We start from the raw sequence: 18126 nt of genomic DNA, 5'->3' as shown, positions 1-18126 counted from the left end.
AACAAGAAGTGCTTGTTAATTATAAATTGAGATGTTTTTACAGTGGCACATTGTATTGTATCTCCCAGTGAGCTGCTCTGTATACCGGCTCGTGTAAAGGAACATCAGCATCTCTGGTGTAAAACCTTTTCCCAGTCATTTTTAAGACAATTGTTGCAGTTTTTCTTCTTTCCCAAATATAATATTATTCAGGACTATAATCACATTACATGATGAGCTCTAATGACTTCAACCACAAGAACTGTCAGGCTTGGAGTCTGGTAGGATTTCCGGCAGAGAAACTTGGATCTCATCGCTCTAAGGGTTAGTGTAGCGTTATACTCCTTAGTTTGACGTCATTAGCGAATTTCGATGTCCTGCTGCTCATGCCATCATCGATGTCATTCATGTATAAACAAACAGGTCCCTTTCACTGATCCCTGTTTGCCTTCCTGTTGCCCAGCTTTCCATCTTAATATATAACTATTCTTGACGCCTTTATTTTCAAGAGATGTTGTCGGAAGTTCTTTGGAAATCCGGATGTATTAATATCGACTGCATTGCTTTCATCATACATTTTATGAATATCGTAAAGGCAATCAAGGAGGTTCTTTAAGCACTTCAAAAACTAATTTGGGAATCATTAATCTGTAGATGTCTCAGAACGATCCGATCTCGGATTATTTTTTGCCACAGTTTTTTAGATTGCTGATATTAAGCTTATTGGCCGTTTATTACATAGATTTCTTTCTCTTTTTGTATATCTATTTTACATTGGTATACGTCCTCTCATGGGGAACTGTTCCTCTCTTTGGTGACTTGTGAGAAGCTTCTGGCATGCTGTTTACATTTTTTTTTTTACTTTTAATGTTGTTGTTCTTGGCATTTGTCTTGCTTTTATTGCAACAAAGTCTCTTAATACAACAAAATCTTTTGAGTTAGAACGGAAACAGTCTCGCTATTGAGCTTCAAAGAAGCTAGAAATTGTAGCAGTCTCTAATGGTCTAGAAATCGGCATAACACTTCAAATGAAAATATGTTGCAAAATTTTAGATTGAAGTTCTGTTAACAAGTGTATTGAAGGGTGTATTGCCATGAAGTATAGACCAGAGCAAGGTGGTCACTAGTCCGGGACACAAGAGCTGAGGCTCTACCCACTCGTGTATACGTGAACCTGCCAAAGTTAAGGTGCAAGTTTGTCAATAATCAGGGAGTGGTTGGCTGACCATTTAAAAAATGACCATCAACGAACTACTTAAAGACAGACTTAAGAGTTCCGTGAGAGAGCCTCTGAGTGGAGATCAACATTTGGGAAGGTCTCCAATTGGCCCATTCCAAAAAGGAGTTTAAGTTCCTGCGTGAGCAAGGGTTTTCATGGGGTTACATCAAGAGCAGCGTGCTGGCACTGGTGCCTAGAGAGGACGGGGTGGTTGGGGCTACTGCCTCACTAAGACGTAGGTCAAGAGGAGACGTAAAAGGTAAATTGTTAGTGGAGGTTGTTCTGAAGTTTCCTAAAATACAATATATACTTGCGTCCCATTATCTCTGTTCACAACTATTTACGGCTTTAAATTATGCGACAAAAAATCTTAGCTACAAGATAAGTTGACCAATTTTGATATTTAATGTCATTTATTTTGTAATTTGAAGAACTCTCTCTCTATTCATGCTTTTGATTTAATTGTCTTTTTAATGTATATGCAGGTAAAAAAAATACACCAAATGTCTTTGTTTTTGAAGTGCGAAGATGCTTTCCCTTCATTCTTCATTGTATGTGAGGTTTCTCGCACCTATTCTTATTCTCATAACGTTGCATTTGCTTGCGTTAACATCCGGAAGCCATATTTCTGGCCAACTCTGGGAGAATTTTTGCAATATGATCCAGTCTCTCACTGTTGTCAATCTCCTTAACTTAACATTATTAGTAAATATTGATATAAATCAACATAATTCTTATGATAGGCTGTTTGCGAATATTAGTAAAAGGATGGGTTTTGGTACCAACCTTTTGTGGTACTCGATACCTCTTCAGTCTCATATCTCCTTTTTTTTTTTTTTTTTTTTTTTTTTGAGATATATACAAGAGTTGTTACATTCTTGTACAGCCACTAGTACGCGTAGCGTTTCGGGCAAGTCCTTAATCCTATGGTCCCTGGAATACGATCCCCTGCCGCGAAGAACCTTTTTTTCATCCAAGTACACATTTTACTGTTGCGTTAAACAGAGGCTACAGTTAAGGAATTGCGCCCAGTAAATCCTCCCCGGCCAGGATACGAACCCATGACATAGCGCTCGCGGAACGCCAGGCGAGTGTCTTACCACTACACCACGGAGACTGTTTAATAACTGTCCTTTCTCACTGTGACTGTTTGTATCCTTCCTGAATGGTATTCCTTTAAAGAACATGGTCTTTTTCCAAGTACACGAGTCTGCTTACCTAGTTCACTTTGGATTCGTTTGTGAGAAATAGTGAATGAGTTTCCAGACAATTTAGGAAGATCCAGTCCAACCCTCTTTCCTTCCTGACCGCTGTCAGCTTGTTAAACCTAGCGAGCTGTTACTGTTACCAGTCAGTGGTTCAGTGGCGTCTGTCTTTCTCCTTTCGTAAATATTGGCACAATATTAATCGTTTCCCAAATACTTCCCATTTTCTATTCACATGTAATTAAGCAAAATACGTTCAGGGGTGACTGTCCCTCTTGAGTTATTAACTCCTCTGCGTCATAAATGGAGCTCCTTATCTCTTTCTCCGTTCTATTGGATGTTAAAAACTTAACAAACTCTTGAACTTCTTGTTATGACTCCTCTCCCCACCACACACACTCCCCCTCTCTCTCCCCACCACACACACTCCCCCTCTCTCTCCCCACCACACACACTCCCCCTCTCTCTCCCCACTACACACACACTCCCCCTCTCTCTCCCCACTACACACACACTCCCCACCTCCCCATTAGCGCTTCCTACTTAGGCAGGCATGAACTCTTCGCAATTTTAGTAATGCTTCAACTGCCCCATTTTCCGCCTTCCACTGGCCAGCTGATATTGACTGGCCAAGTGCGTCTGTGCTTTGGGTGAAGCGTCAGAGGGAAACGATCCTTCTGGTGTGAGGTGGTAAGAGCCAAGGTTGTGTCCCCCTCCCTTACCTCAAGCTTTACCGCGCTGCTGGGTCGATATCCGCGGCTCCCAGAAGTAGGTCAGATATCACAGTGATTAAATAATAATCAATTCAAAACAAAATATGGGTCAACTCAATTCAAACAAATATGGGTCGTAATTCTGGTTTCTGTTCTTACATTTAATGGCGTTATTTTGACTTTTTTTTTAATTTTATTTAGGTAGTGTTTTTTTCTTAGTATCTCTTGACAACTTTTTCGCCTTTACGGCTCTCTCTCTCTGTCTCCCTGTCTCTGTCTCTGTCTCTCCCCTCCCCCTTTTCTTTCCTTCTTTCTACACCTTGATACACATAATAGATGGGAGAATATCGCGTGTTTCTAAGGCTGTTTCTTATGCTGCGCGACCTGTGCGTATGGCTGTATCCTGCATGACTCCTGATGTATGGCTGTATCCTGCATGACCCTGGTGTATGGCTGTATCCTGCATGACCCCTGGTGCATAGCTGTATCCTGCATGACAGAATACGTGACGCAGGCAGTAAAGCAGGATGAGAGACTAGACGCCAAGCAGGTAAACATCAGATAGCAGGCAGGATTAGACAGGATACGAAGGCGTACAGTCTAGCAAGCTTAGTCAAGTAGACAGACAAGCTTTTATGTAGACGGCTAAGCATGACTACGCAAGCAGACGTGTAGACAGACAGGCAGGCAGGCAGGCAGGCAGGCAGGCAGGCAGGCAAGCAGGCAGGCAGGCAGGCAGGCAAGCAGGCAGGCAGGTAGGCTGGCGTATATAAATACAGGACAGTAATGCTAGACAAGCAGACAGAGGCAGTCCAGCAGGAGGAGCTCCTACTCAACAGAAGCAACGCTTGGAAGTGTAAGCAGGATGGGCAACTTGTCTACAGGGGACCGGGGGCCCGTTTTAGGGAGATGGAGGGGCGGCGGGAGGGGGGGGGGGGCGCTTCCCTGTTGGGGGGGCGGGAAGGAATACGTAACCAGATCGATACTCGAGAAGTCAAGGACAAACAAGTTGGCACGTGTGTGTGTGTGTGTGTGTGTGTGTGTGTGTGTGTGTGTGTGTGTGTGTGTGTGTGTGTGTGTGTGTGTGTGTGTGTGTGTGTGTGTGTGTGTGTGTGTGTGTGTGTGTGTGTGTGTGTGTGTGTGCATTGGGGGAGGGGGGAGGTTTCTTTCGCTTACCTAATTATGTCTACCACGATTCACACTCCTGAGACCCGGGTTCGATTCCCAGTGGAAACTGAAACAATCGGGCAGTTTCTTTCACCTGATGCTTCTATTCATCTAACAGTAACAAAGTCCCCCCCCCCTGTAATTTTCTTTTATTCTTATACCTGTCTCTAAAAAACAAATAAAACATTCCTCCCCGGCGGGGAATCGAACCCCGGTCTCCCGCGTGACAGGCGGGGATACTCACCACTATACTACCGAGGAATCTATCAGCCACCGCCATTTCGCTTCTTATTAATTCAAATAAAACTCTGTCGGAGCGTGAGTGTGTTTATTATTTGTAAGATTGTGCTGCTAGCTCTTGGGCCCCACCTCTCTAACTACCCGTTGTCTAGTACTTTAATGCACTGACTCCTGACCAATTTTTCTTTATCATATCTACTACATATATTTCTCTCACATATACACAGATCTCTAAGATGGAGCCTAGAGCAGCTGTCTAACTCCCAGGTACTCATTTACTGCTAGGTGAACAGACGAATTAGGGGAAAGAAACTCCCAATTTGTTTCTACCTTGACTGCAGTCGAACCCGGGCCCTTTGGACTACGATTTCCGAACGCTGTCCACTCTGCCATGAGTGTGTGCACTCACCTAGTTGTCCTTGCGGGGGGGGGGGGGGTGGAACTCTGGCTCTTTGGTCCCGCCTCTCAACTGTCAATCAATCAACTGTTACTAACTACTAACTAACTAATTTTGTTCCCCCCCCCACACACACACCCAGGAAGCAGCCCATAACAGGTGTCTAACTCCCAGGTACCTATTTACTGCTAGGTGAACAGGGGCACCAAGGTGAAAGAAGCTGCCCATTTGTTTCCGCCTCCACCGGGGATCGATCCCCGGACCCTGGACTACGAATCCCCAGCGCTATCAGGCTGAGTTGACAGCGCACGTGTGTGTGTGTGTGCCTGTGGAGGGGAAATATGGGAGTGTTTATATGGGGAAGGGGGCGTGGCTGCCCTGAGGGATGTGGATAGGAGTGTGCAGCATTTTTTTTTTTTTAGTTGAAGCGTGTGTGTGTATAGGATCGTATGTGTGTAGGGGGGCGGGAGTGGGAGTGAGGGATGAAGTGATGGGTTATGGAGACGTGTGTATAAATGGGTGGGGGTGGGGGGAGCCGTGTATTGGAGTGGGTTGTGTATGCATTGAATGTTTTTCCTGTGCTTGAAAAGGTACGACATTGATATTTGCGCATTTCTTAACACACTTGATGATTTATTAGACTTTTTCGTATTTAATTGAAATTCCAATGTTCGTTTTTGCCCCCCTTGGTGAAGTCTGTAGTCAAGCTGAGTTGCTTCTGTCGTCACCTTGTCAGCCAGCTGATGTGTTAGAGGGAACTTTTCCTGCAGGAAATTTGTGGTCAAATTGGACTCAAACTCAAATTCAAATCAAAGAACTATAAAGTTCTTCGTGGTTGACTATAGTGTTGACATCTACAGTCTTGCGTCTCTCTAAAGACCTCGGTAACTATGATTTATTTTTTGATCGAGATTTTCATTGGCTGGTGGCTTAGTGGCTTAGGCTTTGAACAGCGGTTTTGGTGCCAGTGTTAATCATCACATTATCATCATTGTCTAACCACACTCTATGTTTAGGGGGCAGTTTGATAAGGAACATTTCCGTCTAAGATGTGGTGTTGTTGTCACTTTTGTCTTAAGAAGGAGCTTAGTGGTGAGTTGAAGGTGACTGCAACTATGGGTGGATCGTTGGTATACTTCAGCCTTTATTGCAATATGTGAATGTGTTGATGGGTTACATGTTGAGTATTAAGGCTTAAGCACCGTCTTTGACGGGGTGTTTGCGATTGCTTGATTGCGGTAGGTGGCGTGCGTGAGTAAGTTTGCACTGGGTTCTATGTCGCCAGTGTGTCCGGCAGTGCTTGAAGTCGTGGGTCAGTGTGTGTGGTGGAGGGGTATGTTTGTGTCGTTTTGTGTGTGGGAAAGCGTGATGGGATTGTGTGTGCATGTGCTGCGTGTACTCACGAACGCGCATGTGACTGACGGGGCGGGATTCGTGGAGGCGGGTGGCCATGGAAGCTAGCTTTGGACGTTTAAGAAATAGTGAGCAAGTTGCCGTGGGCGTGTGGGTGGTGGGCTGGTCGTGGGCGTGTGGGTGGTGGTAGGCGTGGTGTAGAGACGATTCATAAGAGCCCGGTGACCAGAAGCTTATCAATTAGAGACAGCGTGCATATTCTGATTTTTTTATTTCACTAAAGCATCAAAATTTTGACGCTGGTCGATAATATAAAAAATGGGAAACATTGAGACCTCTCAACTGCTGCCCAAACTAGAGAGAGAGAGAGAGAGAGAGAGAGAGAGAGAGAGAGAGAGAGAGAGAGAGAGAGAGAGAGAGAGAGAGCAATCAATCAGTCGTGAGAGGCTACAATGAAAGTGACAGAACTGATCAACAGACAGAACACAGACATAAACAACGAGACAGTAAATCCGTCTAATACACTCCCCTGGTGCTTGAGGATCAGGTACACAACACCTTGCAGCTGGAGTGTATGATCGAGTGTGTGTGTGTGTGTGTGTGTGTGTGTGTGTGTGTGTGTGTGTGTGTGTGTGTGTGTGTGTGTGTGTGTGTGTGACGCGGCGCGCGTGGTGGCGCAGGCTTCGTCCCCAGAGGGTTCCGGAAGCCTCAGGCGGAGTATCCTAGTGTAGCACACCACCACCACCACCACCTTCCTGGAACCTTATGTGCTGCTCTCTCTCTCTCTCTCTCTCTCTCTCTCTCTCTCTCTCTCTCTCTCTCTCTCTCTCTCTCTCTCTCTCTCTCTCTCTCTCTCTCTCTCTCTCTCTCTCTCCCCGTTTACACAACCTACTTCCATCCACCTTTCCACCTTCCACCTCTTTACTCCCCCCCCCCTTCCTCTCCCCTATATCTCGCTCTTAGCGCCCCCCACTATACCCCCAACCTCCGCCCCCCCCCTCCCACGACTGCGCCACTCTCTAAGCTGGTTGTGCCAGACTCTCCTGCCGCCAGACAGTCAGACCGCAGCAAGCAAGCAAGCAAGCAAGGGAGGCGGTGGTGAGGACCCCTTTTTTGGGAGGGAGAGTGGGGAAGGTGAGGGAACAATTGATTAAAGTGAACCAAAATGTAACCTTGGAAATGATAAGCTTAGAGCGGAAATTGTCCCATTTTTGGGGGGATTCGATTAATTAATGTTGTTTAGATAATGTGACTAATGATTGGAGGGGAAGGGGGTAGGGGGGGGTAAATACGTGACTACTCTCTCAGATGACCAGGCCCTGAGGTGTCTCGAAATTTCTCTATCCGTCTCTTTCTCTCTCCCTCACTCCCTTCCTTCTCTCTTTCTCTCCCTCCCTCTCTCCCTCCCTCCCTCCTTCCTTCGTTTTTAAACGTCTCTCACTTGAAGACTTTGGAAAAAATGACTCTTCTGTAGGCCCTACGTCACAACAGTGACTGAAAATTGGACAAAATTAGACTTTACACAACTTTAATAATGGTCGAGAACGGACAGAGACGTTGTCACTTCCCTTCCTGTCAGGGGCTTGGGCTGTGTGTCGGCACATCCTGCACCCGAGGTAATCTTCCTCGGCCAAAATAAAGTGCCCGGGGAACGTGAGGCTTAGCGGCCGGTCTGAAACTTAAAGCAGAGTGCAACAGACGAGCGGGGTCCGGCAGGGGTCTAAAACCCCCACCACCCACCCCACAGTTCGGACCCCTCGAAGGTCCCAGCCGTCTGTCCCTCCCATCCCCCCCCCCCCCATTTATCCCCCGCTGGACCCCCCGTCTGCCCCCCCCCCCAACCCTCGTCCCATAAAAATCCCCCTCCCCCCCACACACACACAAACACCACGATGTTTTACAGTCGCCCACAACACACACAATACAAATACGCAGAACCGGGTTCTTTTCGGCCTTTCAGCCCCCTCCCCCCCACGGCCTGTGTCGGCACCTTTGCACTCTCATTGCATACGTTGACCTCGCGTCTACTTGCTCCGGTTCCTCTAGCGTGTCTGCGCAACCTTGTTAGCAACCAGAAAACGCACAACATTATTTTACCATTCTTAGATTGAAGTAAAGCTTTTAGTTAACGTTATGTTTAGTGTTACGTAGCCGCAGACGGTGGTGATAGATGCGCACTACTCGGAATATACACACACAGTGCGCATTCTGGGAGCATTGCACGATCTCTGCGCTTTGCAACATCCGGTCACTCTGCAGCTTGAAGGGGGCTGCGTACATGGGTTTTGAGGGTTCGAGGGAAGAGGTTGGGGGGGGGGGGGTGTTGGCGGTATTCAAGAAGAATTGTAGGCAGCGGCAGGTGCCCCCTGCAGTTGCCTTGCAACCTTTCATGATTGATTTGCATGTTTTGCGGGAAAGAAAACAAATGGGCAGAGTTTTTCACCCTGATGTACCTGTTCCCCTATCAGTAAATAGGTACATGGGAGTTAGACAGCTGCTACGGGCTGCTTCCTTGGTGTGTGTGTGAGAGTTTGGGGGAGGGGACCAGTTAATTGATTGACAGTTAAAAGACGGGCCCAAAGAGCCAGAGCTCAACCCCCGCAATCACAACTAGGTGAGTACACACACAAAGCCCACGATAAAAACTGCCAATATAATATACAAGTATATTATAAAGTATATTATTCATAAGATATTTTTAACGAAACAAAATTCGACTGAAGAGGAAATATATAAACGTTCATAATCTTTCTTTATCTCTTTCTTCGTTGTCTGTCCCTCAAACTGTTATTCGTTTTGTCTTAATCTATTTTTGTTTATCTCAAATATTCTGATGGTTTCTTCTGTCTCTCTCTGCTTCCCTTTCTTCCCTGAGCTCCACGTCCCCTCACACCTCCCCTTCTTCCCTCTCCCTCTCCCCTCCCCTCTCACACCTCCCCCTCTCCCTTCAGTTCGTCCCCTCACTTCTCTTAAAATAAAACCCGTCGACTGCATGTTCTTCCATTCTTTACTGTTTACCCCCTCACCTCTCACTTTCCCCCTCACCCCTCACTTCCCCCCTCACCCCTCACCTCTCACTTCCCCTCCCTCGCCCCTCATTTCCTCCCCTCACCTCTCACTTTCCCCCTCACCCCTCACTTCCCCCCTCACCCCTCACCTCTCACTTCCCCTCCCTCGCCCCTCATTTCCTCCCCTCACCTCTCACTTTCCCCCTCACCCCTCACTTCCCCCCTCACCCCTCACCTCTCACTTCCCCTCCCTCGCCCCTCATTTCCTCCCCTCACCTCTCACTTTCCCCCTCACCCCTCACTTCCCCCCTCACCCCTCACCTCTCACTTCCCCTCCCTCGCCCCTCATTTCCTCCCCTCACCTCTCACTTTCCCCCTCACCCCTCACTTCCCCCCTCACCCCTCACCTCTCACTTCCCCTCCCTCGCCCCTCATTTCCTCCCCTCACCCCTCACTTCCCCCCCTCACCCCTCACTTCCCCCCCTCACTTTTCTTCACCTCCTGCCACTGTCAGAGTCTTCCTCCCCTCACTTCTAACCCTCACTTCTAACCCCTGGACCGCTCACTAGGCCCACCGCCCCCGTCCTGGCCGCCCCCCTTTACGCATGACCTTATTTGACCTCCAACTTGCAAAACGTCTTCTCTCTCCCCTCCTCCCTTAGCTCCCCTCCTGCCGCCCCCTCCCTCTCTCCCTCTCTCCCACGTCTGTTACCCCCCCCCCTACCACTTCACTTCTCTCTGGCCTCTTCCTTCTCCAGTTTCTCTTATTGCCTCATCTTTATTTTGTCTCCATACTAAGGGCGACCCCCCCCCCCACTATTTTCTACTTTTCTCTCTTCCCCTAGCCTTTATCCCTTTTTTTTGTCCCTGTATATCCTTTCACGTTTTATGACACTTTCTTTCCTATCCTCCTCCCCCTCCATTCCTTGCCCCCCCCCCGTCCCATCCCAAATCCTTATCCTTATCCCTTCCAAGTGCTATATAGTCGTAATGGCTTAACGCTTTCACCTGTTTGTTCCCTCCACCCCCCCTCTCCGTCGCGTTATTTTCTTACCCCCTTCTCGCCTTTCCCCTTCCTCCTATTCCATCGCTTCCTCTCTTCCCCTTTTCCCCATCTTCCCCCTGTTCTCCATTCCTTCCCCCTCTCTCTTCCCTCCCTCCCCTCCTCTTTCTCCTCCTCCAGAGGAAGAGTACTACCTCTTGAGCGGTGTCTTGGGATCGATCCTGCTCGCCCACTGCGCAGTTGCTTACAGGAGTGAAGAAGGGAAGGGTGGGTGGGTGGGGGGGGGAGAGAAGGGGAGGAAGGGGGGGGTGGGGTTGGATAAGAGAGGAACTGTGGGGGGGGGGGAGTGCCTGAAGGTTGGGCGACCCGAAGTAGGGTGGAGGAGACGGAATATATGGGAGATAGTTGAAGAAGAGAGGAGGAGCAGAAGGAGGAGGAGGGACAGGAAGAGGAGGTAATCTTGAGGTTATCTTGAGATGATTTCGGGGCTTTTTAGTGTCCCCGCGGCCCGGTCCTCGACCAGGCCTCCACCCCCAGGAAGCAGCCCGTGACAGCTGACTAACACCCAGGTACCTATTTACTCAGAGGAAGAGAAGGAGAAGGAACACACTGAAACACCGTACAACAACAACAACAATATTGTAAAAAAAAGCAATAGCAAAAATTTTATCATCCCAAAAATAAAAATTAAAAATTATAAAGAAAAAACAAAATCATAATTTTCATCATCCAAAATATCAGCGAAACAACACAAACAACACAAACAACACAAACAACACAAACAACAAGATCTTGAGAGCATATGATACTTGGAAGATCAAATGAATCTTAGAGAGGAGCATATGGGTATTAAAATAGATTATGGGGTCTTAAAGGAGCGTAGAGGTTTTAGAAGAGCTCATAGATCTAACGGGAGCATGTGGAACCTGGTACATAGGCCTAAGGGGTTATATATGGGACTTTGTTGAGCATGTGTGTCTTCCTAAAGCACGTCAGTGTAAGTGGAGCATATGCTCCTTACTACAGCACGTTTGTGTAAGTGGAGCATATGCTCCTTACTACAGCATGTGGATTATGCTGGAGCATATCCCGCCAAACACACACCGTAACTACAACGTTGGTACAACGTTCGAACAAGTTTTAACACCTCCTAACCAGTTATAACAACCAATATAACACGTTGTAACAACGTTCTAATACGTCATAAACACGTTAAGCCAAGATGTAACAACTTTATTACAAGTTGTAACAAGCGGAAAATAAAGACATTTACGGTTTGTGTTTCCAGGGATGTTCCTCATTACAACATGTGAATCATTGTTCACATCTACGGGCTCACCATAGCCCGTGTTACTTGGAACTTTTTGTTCCAGGTAGCGAATCTTTAACAACAACAACATTGTTCACAACTTGAGGGCCACAGGTGAACAAGAACATGACAAAGCTTATGAGAACTGATCGCATTAAAAAGGTGATGGTTTTATTATAGAAATGGTAGTGGGAGAGGAACGATGTACAGGTTTCGTAAGTGGTTGAGTGAATCTAAGTGGTTTGATGAATCTTCCCCGAGACCTCATCTCCTGAAGGTTAACGTATTGTTCCACTCCCAGTATCTAAAACTGTGGACGTCTCCCATAGTCTGCCTGTCTGTCTGTCTGTCTGTCTGTCTGTCTGTCTGTCTCTCTCTCTCTCTCTCTCTCTCTCTCTCTCTCTCTCTCTCTCTCTCTCTCTCTCTCTCTCTCTCTCTCTCTCTCTCTCTCTCTCTCTCTCCCAGTTCTGGTGCCTCCCACGCATAGCCGACTCTCCTCTTTATGTCCTTCCAACATCTGAAGGTTCGCCCACGCACGCCCACGCACGCCCACGCACGCCCTGTTTCATTTCACACACTCGCACCCATCTATTATTTGTATTAACACCTTTATTGATAAAATATTCAATTTTGCCTCACCTGGGTAATTCGACAATGTCTTATAAGAGCGAGGTGCTGCTCGCCCTCACGGCCTCATAGGTCACAGGATTATACACAAGAGGCCTCGTGTGTACATTCAAGCACATATTTCATGAGGTTGTATTCTGCTACATCAGATATTATACTGATGTACAACTAGGTGAGTACACAAGGGTGGGGGAGGGGCGCGGCTGAGTAGACAGCGCTCGGGGGTCGTAGTTCTAAGAGCCCGGGTTCGATTTCATGTTGAAGCAGAAGCAAATGGGCCGAGTTTCTTTCATCTAATTCAGCTGTTCACCTATCAGTAAATAGATACCTGGGAATTAGACTGTTGCTGCGGGCTGCTTCTTCAGAGTGTGTGTGTGTGTGAGAGAGAGTTAGAAGACAAAAATATGTGGGAAGTCAGGACGACATGTTTAACATAAGATAATCGACCGATAGAAAGGCGGGCCCAAGAGCTAACATCTCGATCCTGCTGGCACAAATGGTAAATACACAAACACACACCACACACACAACTAGGTGAGTACATCTTGAGTTTTATGCCGCCAAGCAGACATTTATACCTACGCATTCTCTCTCTCTCTCTCTCTCTCTCTCTCTCTCTCTCTCTCTCATCTCTCTCTCTCTCTCTCTCTCTCTCTCTCTCTCTCTCTCTCTCTCGCTCTCTCTCTCTCTCTCTCTCTCTCTCTCTCTCTCTCTCTCTCTCTCTCTCTCTCTCTCTCTCTCTCTCTCTCTCTCTCTCTCTCTCCTGACTCCCCACTGTCAAACACCCACACACTAAAGCACCTAAACACCTACACGCGCACTCAGAACGCCCACACACAGAACTCTCACACCCACACACACACACACACACTTGATGCTTCGAAATTGCACCTTTGAAATCTATTTCAACCTTCTTTGTCAGCTGGCTCAGATTGAAATGAGAGTTGTGTGTGTGGCGCTTGTGGGAGGCGGCCAGCCGAGGCTGTTTATACAGGTTCATACTCCACTCACATGTAGGGTTCAAGCTCCCTTAATATGTAGGGTTCTTCCTTAATATGTAGGGTTCAAACTCCCCTAATATGTAGGGTTCAAGTTCCCTTAATATGTAGGGTTCAAGCTCCCCTAATATGTAGGGTTCAAACTCCCTTAATATGTAGGGTTTTCCCTTAATATGTAGGGTTCAAGCTCCCTTAATATGTAGGGTTCAAGCTCCCTTAATATGTAGGGTTTAAGCTCCCTTAATATGTAGGGTTCAAGCTCCCTTAATATGTAGGGTTCAAGCTCCCTTAATATGTAGGGTTCAAGCTCCCTTAATATGTAGGGTTCAAGCTCCCTTAATATATAGGTTTCAAGCTCCCTTAATATGTAGGGTTCAAGCTTCCTTAATATGTAGGGTTCTCCCTTAATATGTAGGGTTCAAGCTCCCCTACGCTTGAACTTGTAGGGTTCAAGCTACGAGGGGGCCTCGTAGCCTGGTGGATAGCGCGCAGGATTCGTAATTCTGTGGCGCGGGTTCGATTCCCGCACGAGGCAGAAACAAATGGGCAAAAGTTTCTTTCACCCTGAATGCCCCTGTTACCTAGCAGTAAATAGGTACCTGGGAGTTAGTCAGCTGGCTTCCTGGGGGTGGAGGCCTGGTCGAGGACCGGGCCGCGGGGACACTAAAGCCCCGAAATCATCTCAAGATAACCTCAAGATAACCTCCCCTAATATGTAGGGTTCAAACTCCCCTAATATGTAGGGTTCAAGTTCCCTTAATATGTAGGGTTCAAGCTCCCTTAATATGTAGGGTTTAAGCTCCCTTAATATGTAGGGTTCAAGCTCCCTTAATATGTAGGGTTCAAGCTCCCTTAATATGTAGGGTTCAAGCTCCCTTAATATGTAGGGTTCAAGCTCCCTTAATATGTAGGGTTCAAGCTCCCCTTATATATAGTAACATTTTGGTTCCTGAGGTATATAGTAGATATACCTGAGGTATAAGAGAGGATATTGGGACACTACTGTGAGGGACTCTTGAGTGAGAGCTTTCTAGCACCAAGAGATATACTCCTCAGCACTGCTCTAGCACCCGCTGGAAGACACTATACCATCAAGAGGGCGACACAGAGTAAACATATGTTTGCTGACAATTGTTTTCAATTAAATTTTTTTAGGAGTGAAGTTTATGAGGTGATGGGGGGCGGCTTCAGACGGGGACGAACCACTCTCCGATGTTCGTAGAGATTTTCCCATCTAAATTCTTGACGCAAAGGATTTATAGCCAAAATTGTTTGTAGTTTATATAAATAAAAATTTTAGTTATCCAAGACGCATAAGGTGAAGAGCCTCTTATGATGTTCACAACAAATTTAAAATCGATATGCAATAATTAACGTGGTTCACCAAGTTCACCCCCCCAAGTTCACCCCGGGGAGCCGGTCGGCCGAGCGGACAGCACGCTGTACTTGTGATCCTGTGGTCCTGGGTTCGATCCTAGGCGCCGGCGAGAAACAATGGGCAAAGTTTCTTTCACCCTATGCCCCTGTTACCTAGCAGTAAAATAGGTACCTGGGTGTTAGTCAGCTGTCACGGGCTGCTTCCTGGGGGTGAAGGCCTCGTCGAGGACCGGGCCGCGGGGACACTAAAGCCCCGAAATCATCTCAAGATAACCTCAAGATAACCCCCCAAAACGAGCGAGAAAGACCTCTTCCCCCCCAGTCACCAAAGGAAGTTCCATTTATGCATATAATAATTTGTGCGGAAATACAGAAATTTCATACTGTTGGTGTATTTGAAACACACTGAATTTTGGAGATTAATTTATGCACGTTGTCTGCATAAACTAGATTATAAAAGTAAAAAAAATCAATAATAATAAACTCTACTTTTTAATGCCACAATTCTAATTTAAACAAATGAAAAAATAGTGTAACTGAAATGATAAAAAATTGGGAACTTAAATATAGTGTTAATTTATTTCCTTAACACTCTTCAGTCATCACACACTTACCCTGCCTCTCCTCCCGAGCATTCCCAACGTCGCTAAAATGATGTACTAAATTGCCCGAACCTAACTTAACCGAGGAACCAAGAATAGAAAACGTGAGATCACGTCAGTTTCGCGGATCACCATGAGTTTTAATTCATCTCTGGCGTTAGGAATTTTTACGCCAAAAAAGGATGTGTTACGCGAGAGCGCAGGTATAGCCCCAAACACCGAAGAGGTCGGGCTAGGCCGTGTGGAGTCGCGAGTCTCATTCAGGTAGTTTACAGGAAAAAAAAAAAAAGAGTCCCCTCGAGCTCTCTAGTAATACAGTACCAAACGTGAGGTGCAAGCACTGTCGGGTGTTGACCAGACCTCACACTAGAAATTGAAGGGACGACGACGTTTCGGTCCGTCTGGACTCATTCTCAAGACAATCGACTTGAGAATGGTCCAGGACGGACCGAAACGTCGTCGTCCCTTCAATTTCTAGTGTGTGGTCTGGTCAACATACTTCAGCCACGTTATTGTGACTCATCGCCTGCACTGTCGGGTAAATACATGATCCCTTTGCACAGACTGTCGATCTCGAACCCATTGTTGATGTGATGACTTATATTGAATTTTGTAACTAGCTCATCAAGATTGTAACTTGCTTAGCTAAATGAATTGTGGGGTTCAGTCCCTGAGCCCATTATGTGCCTCTGTAACCCTTTCCACTACCGCCCACAAGATGGGGTATGGGGTGCATAATAAATGAACTAAACTAACTAACTAACAGACTGTCAGTCTCAGATCTCCACGCTCTTATCACGCGAATAAATAAAATTCATGAAAACTCATTTGGTAACAGGTGGCCGAGCAAAAACATGCCGTCACTTTAGGATCTAAAAAAAAAAAATCAACGAAAAATTGGCTAATGACACACAATAGTGTTCAATACATACACACAAAGGCGGGACCAAAGAGCCAAAGCTCAACCCCCCTGCAAGCACAAGTAGGTATGTACAACTAGGTGACTACACACACACACACACACACACACACACAACACACACACACACACACACACAAACACACACACACACACACACACACACACGACACACACACACACACACACACACACACACACACACACACACACACACACACACATTGCCACAGACAACTAACTACTCAACCACCGTGCAGTTCCAGCTTTGCTAATTTTCAAACCAACATCAAAAGCCTCGTGGAAAATTGAATATTAATTTATAATTATAGAAATTTATTGCAAAAAGCTGTGACACCCAAGCAGGTGTCGCAGCTTTTAAACACCAAAATCACCTATATTAATAAAACAAGATTTGTATATATTTGTATGGAAAAATTCTTTCTATGTAGACATATATACTAGAGACAGCCATCGTTGTTACCAAAGGATATGCCTGGTCATCTCAGACCAGGGGCCAGATTCACGAAGCAGTTACGCGAGCACTTACGAACCTGTACATCTTTTCTCAATCTTTGGCGGCTTTATTTACAATTATTAAACAGTTAATGAGTTCCTAAGCACCAGGAGGCTGTTTATAACAATAACAACAGTTGATTGGGAAGTTTTCATGATTGTAAACCTGTTTAATAAATGTAACCAAAGCCGTCAAAGATTGAGGAAAGATGTACACGTTCGTAAGTGCTTGCGTAAATGCTTTCGTGAATCTGGCCCCAGTTCTCCAGAGTGCCAGGGATGCCAAGGTAACCTCAGACGTGACGATCGGGCCATCTCAGAATGTGGGCACCCACGGAGTGCCAAATCGACCCCTGCCCAGAATGCGCGTCCATCCAGTGTGTGTCGAAGGGGGTGTGCCTTGTCGACTCAAGAGTTGGTGAAGGATAACTGAAGCAACCCTGGATAACTCAAAGAAGTTATCATCAACTTTATTATTTTTTCCCCCTACGCCCTTTTTTCCCCCCCCCCCGTTCTCTTCATTGTTTCACTTCTCGTCATCCTTTGACACTCCATTTGCCCTGAAATTTACTCTTTATCATGTAATATAATATCCTTAGGTTTCTCCTGTTGCTTTTGATTATGTCAATATTCTCTTTGGGTTCCTGTTTGTTATTTTTGTGCTATTAATATAGGAGTCCTGTTGGTCTGACCTTCCATGACTTTTGTTCCTGTCGCTCATACATTCCTGTTTATGTATTATGTATGTTTACTCTCTGTGTATCTCTCTCTCTCTCTCTGTTTCTCTCTCTCTCTCTCTCTCTCTCTCTCTCTCTCTCTCTCTCTCTCTCTCTCTCTCTCTCTCTCTCTCTCTCTCTCTCTCTCTCTCTCTCTCTCTCTCTATGTGTTTCTCTCTCCTCTCTCTCTCCCTCTCTCTCTCTCTCTCTCTCTCTCTCTCTCTCTCTCTCTCTCTCTCTCTCTCTCTCTCTCTCTCTCTCTCTCTCCCCTCCCATCTACATTCCCTCCCACCGACCATTCCTCTGACGTCAAGAGACAACGTCATCGCGGAAAATCAATAGCTCTTGCATGTGGGAGTCGGGTGAAGGTCCTCCGGGCTTCGAGTTAATGAATTTGCCAAATTTTCCCAGTTGCGTAGATCTTGTGTGTTGTAATACTTTCTGGTCTTATTATAATATATATAGTTGGTCCCACTTTTCTCTGTGTGCTTTGGAGTTCTCGGTGTTGGTGGTTTCTAGATGACAGTGAAACTGCGCAGTGCGTTTGATTGTAGATTGGTTCTTCTGCTTGTGGTGATTGGTTATATTGACTGGTTCTCGCTGGGAACCTGGACGCAGCTGTTTTTAAGGTCATTACAGTATTATAATTGTAATTTGTGTATTTTTGCAACATTCATCTGCCGAGTACTTGAGTAAGCTGCACGCATGTTTGTGCGTGTGTGTGCGTGCGCGCTTGTGTGTGCGTACGCGCTTGTGTGTGCGTACGCGCTTGTGTGTG

The 18126-nt window shown here is 46.3% G+C and overlaps 1 non-coding gene across 1 annotated transcript; it reads right to left on the bottom strand.

Annotated features, from left to right (window-relative positions):
* Positions 1–4472: 4472 nt before the first annotated feature.
* TRNAD-GUC (transfer RNA aspartic acid (anticodon GUC)) lies at positions 4473–4544 on the bottom strand. The gene has a single exon. It is a non-coding gene; the product is annotated as a tRNA-Asp (tRNA).
* Positions 4545–18126: the final 13582 nt, after the last annotated feature.

Source organism: Procambarus clarkii, chromosome 40 (genome assembly GCF_040958095.1).
Source record: "Procambarus clarkii isolate CNS0578487 chromosome 40, FALCON_Pclarkii_2.0, whole genome shotgun sequence".
Classification (NCBI taxonomy): domain Eukaryota; kingdom Metazoa; phylum Arthropoda; class Malacostraca; order Decapoda; family Cambaridae; genus Procambarus; species Procambarus clarkii.
This window is presented reverse-complemented; position numbering and strand designations above follow the sequence as displayed.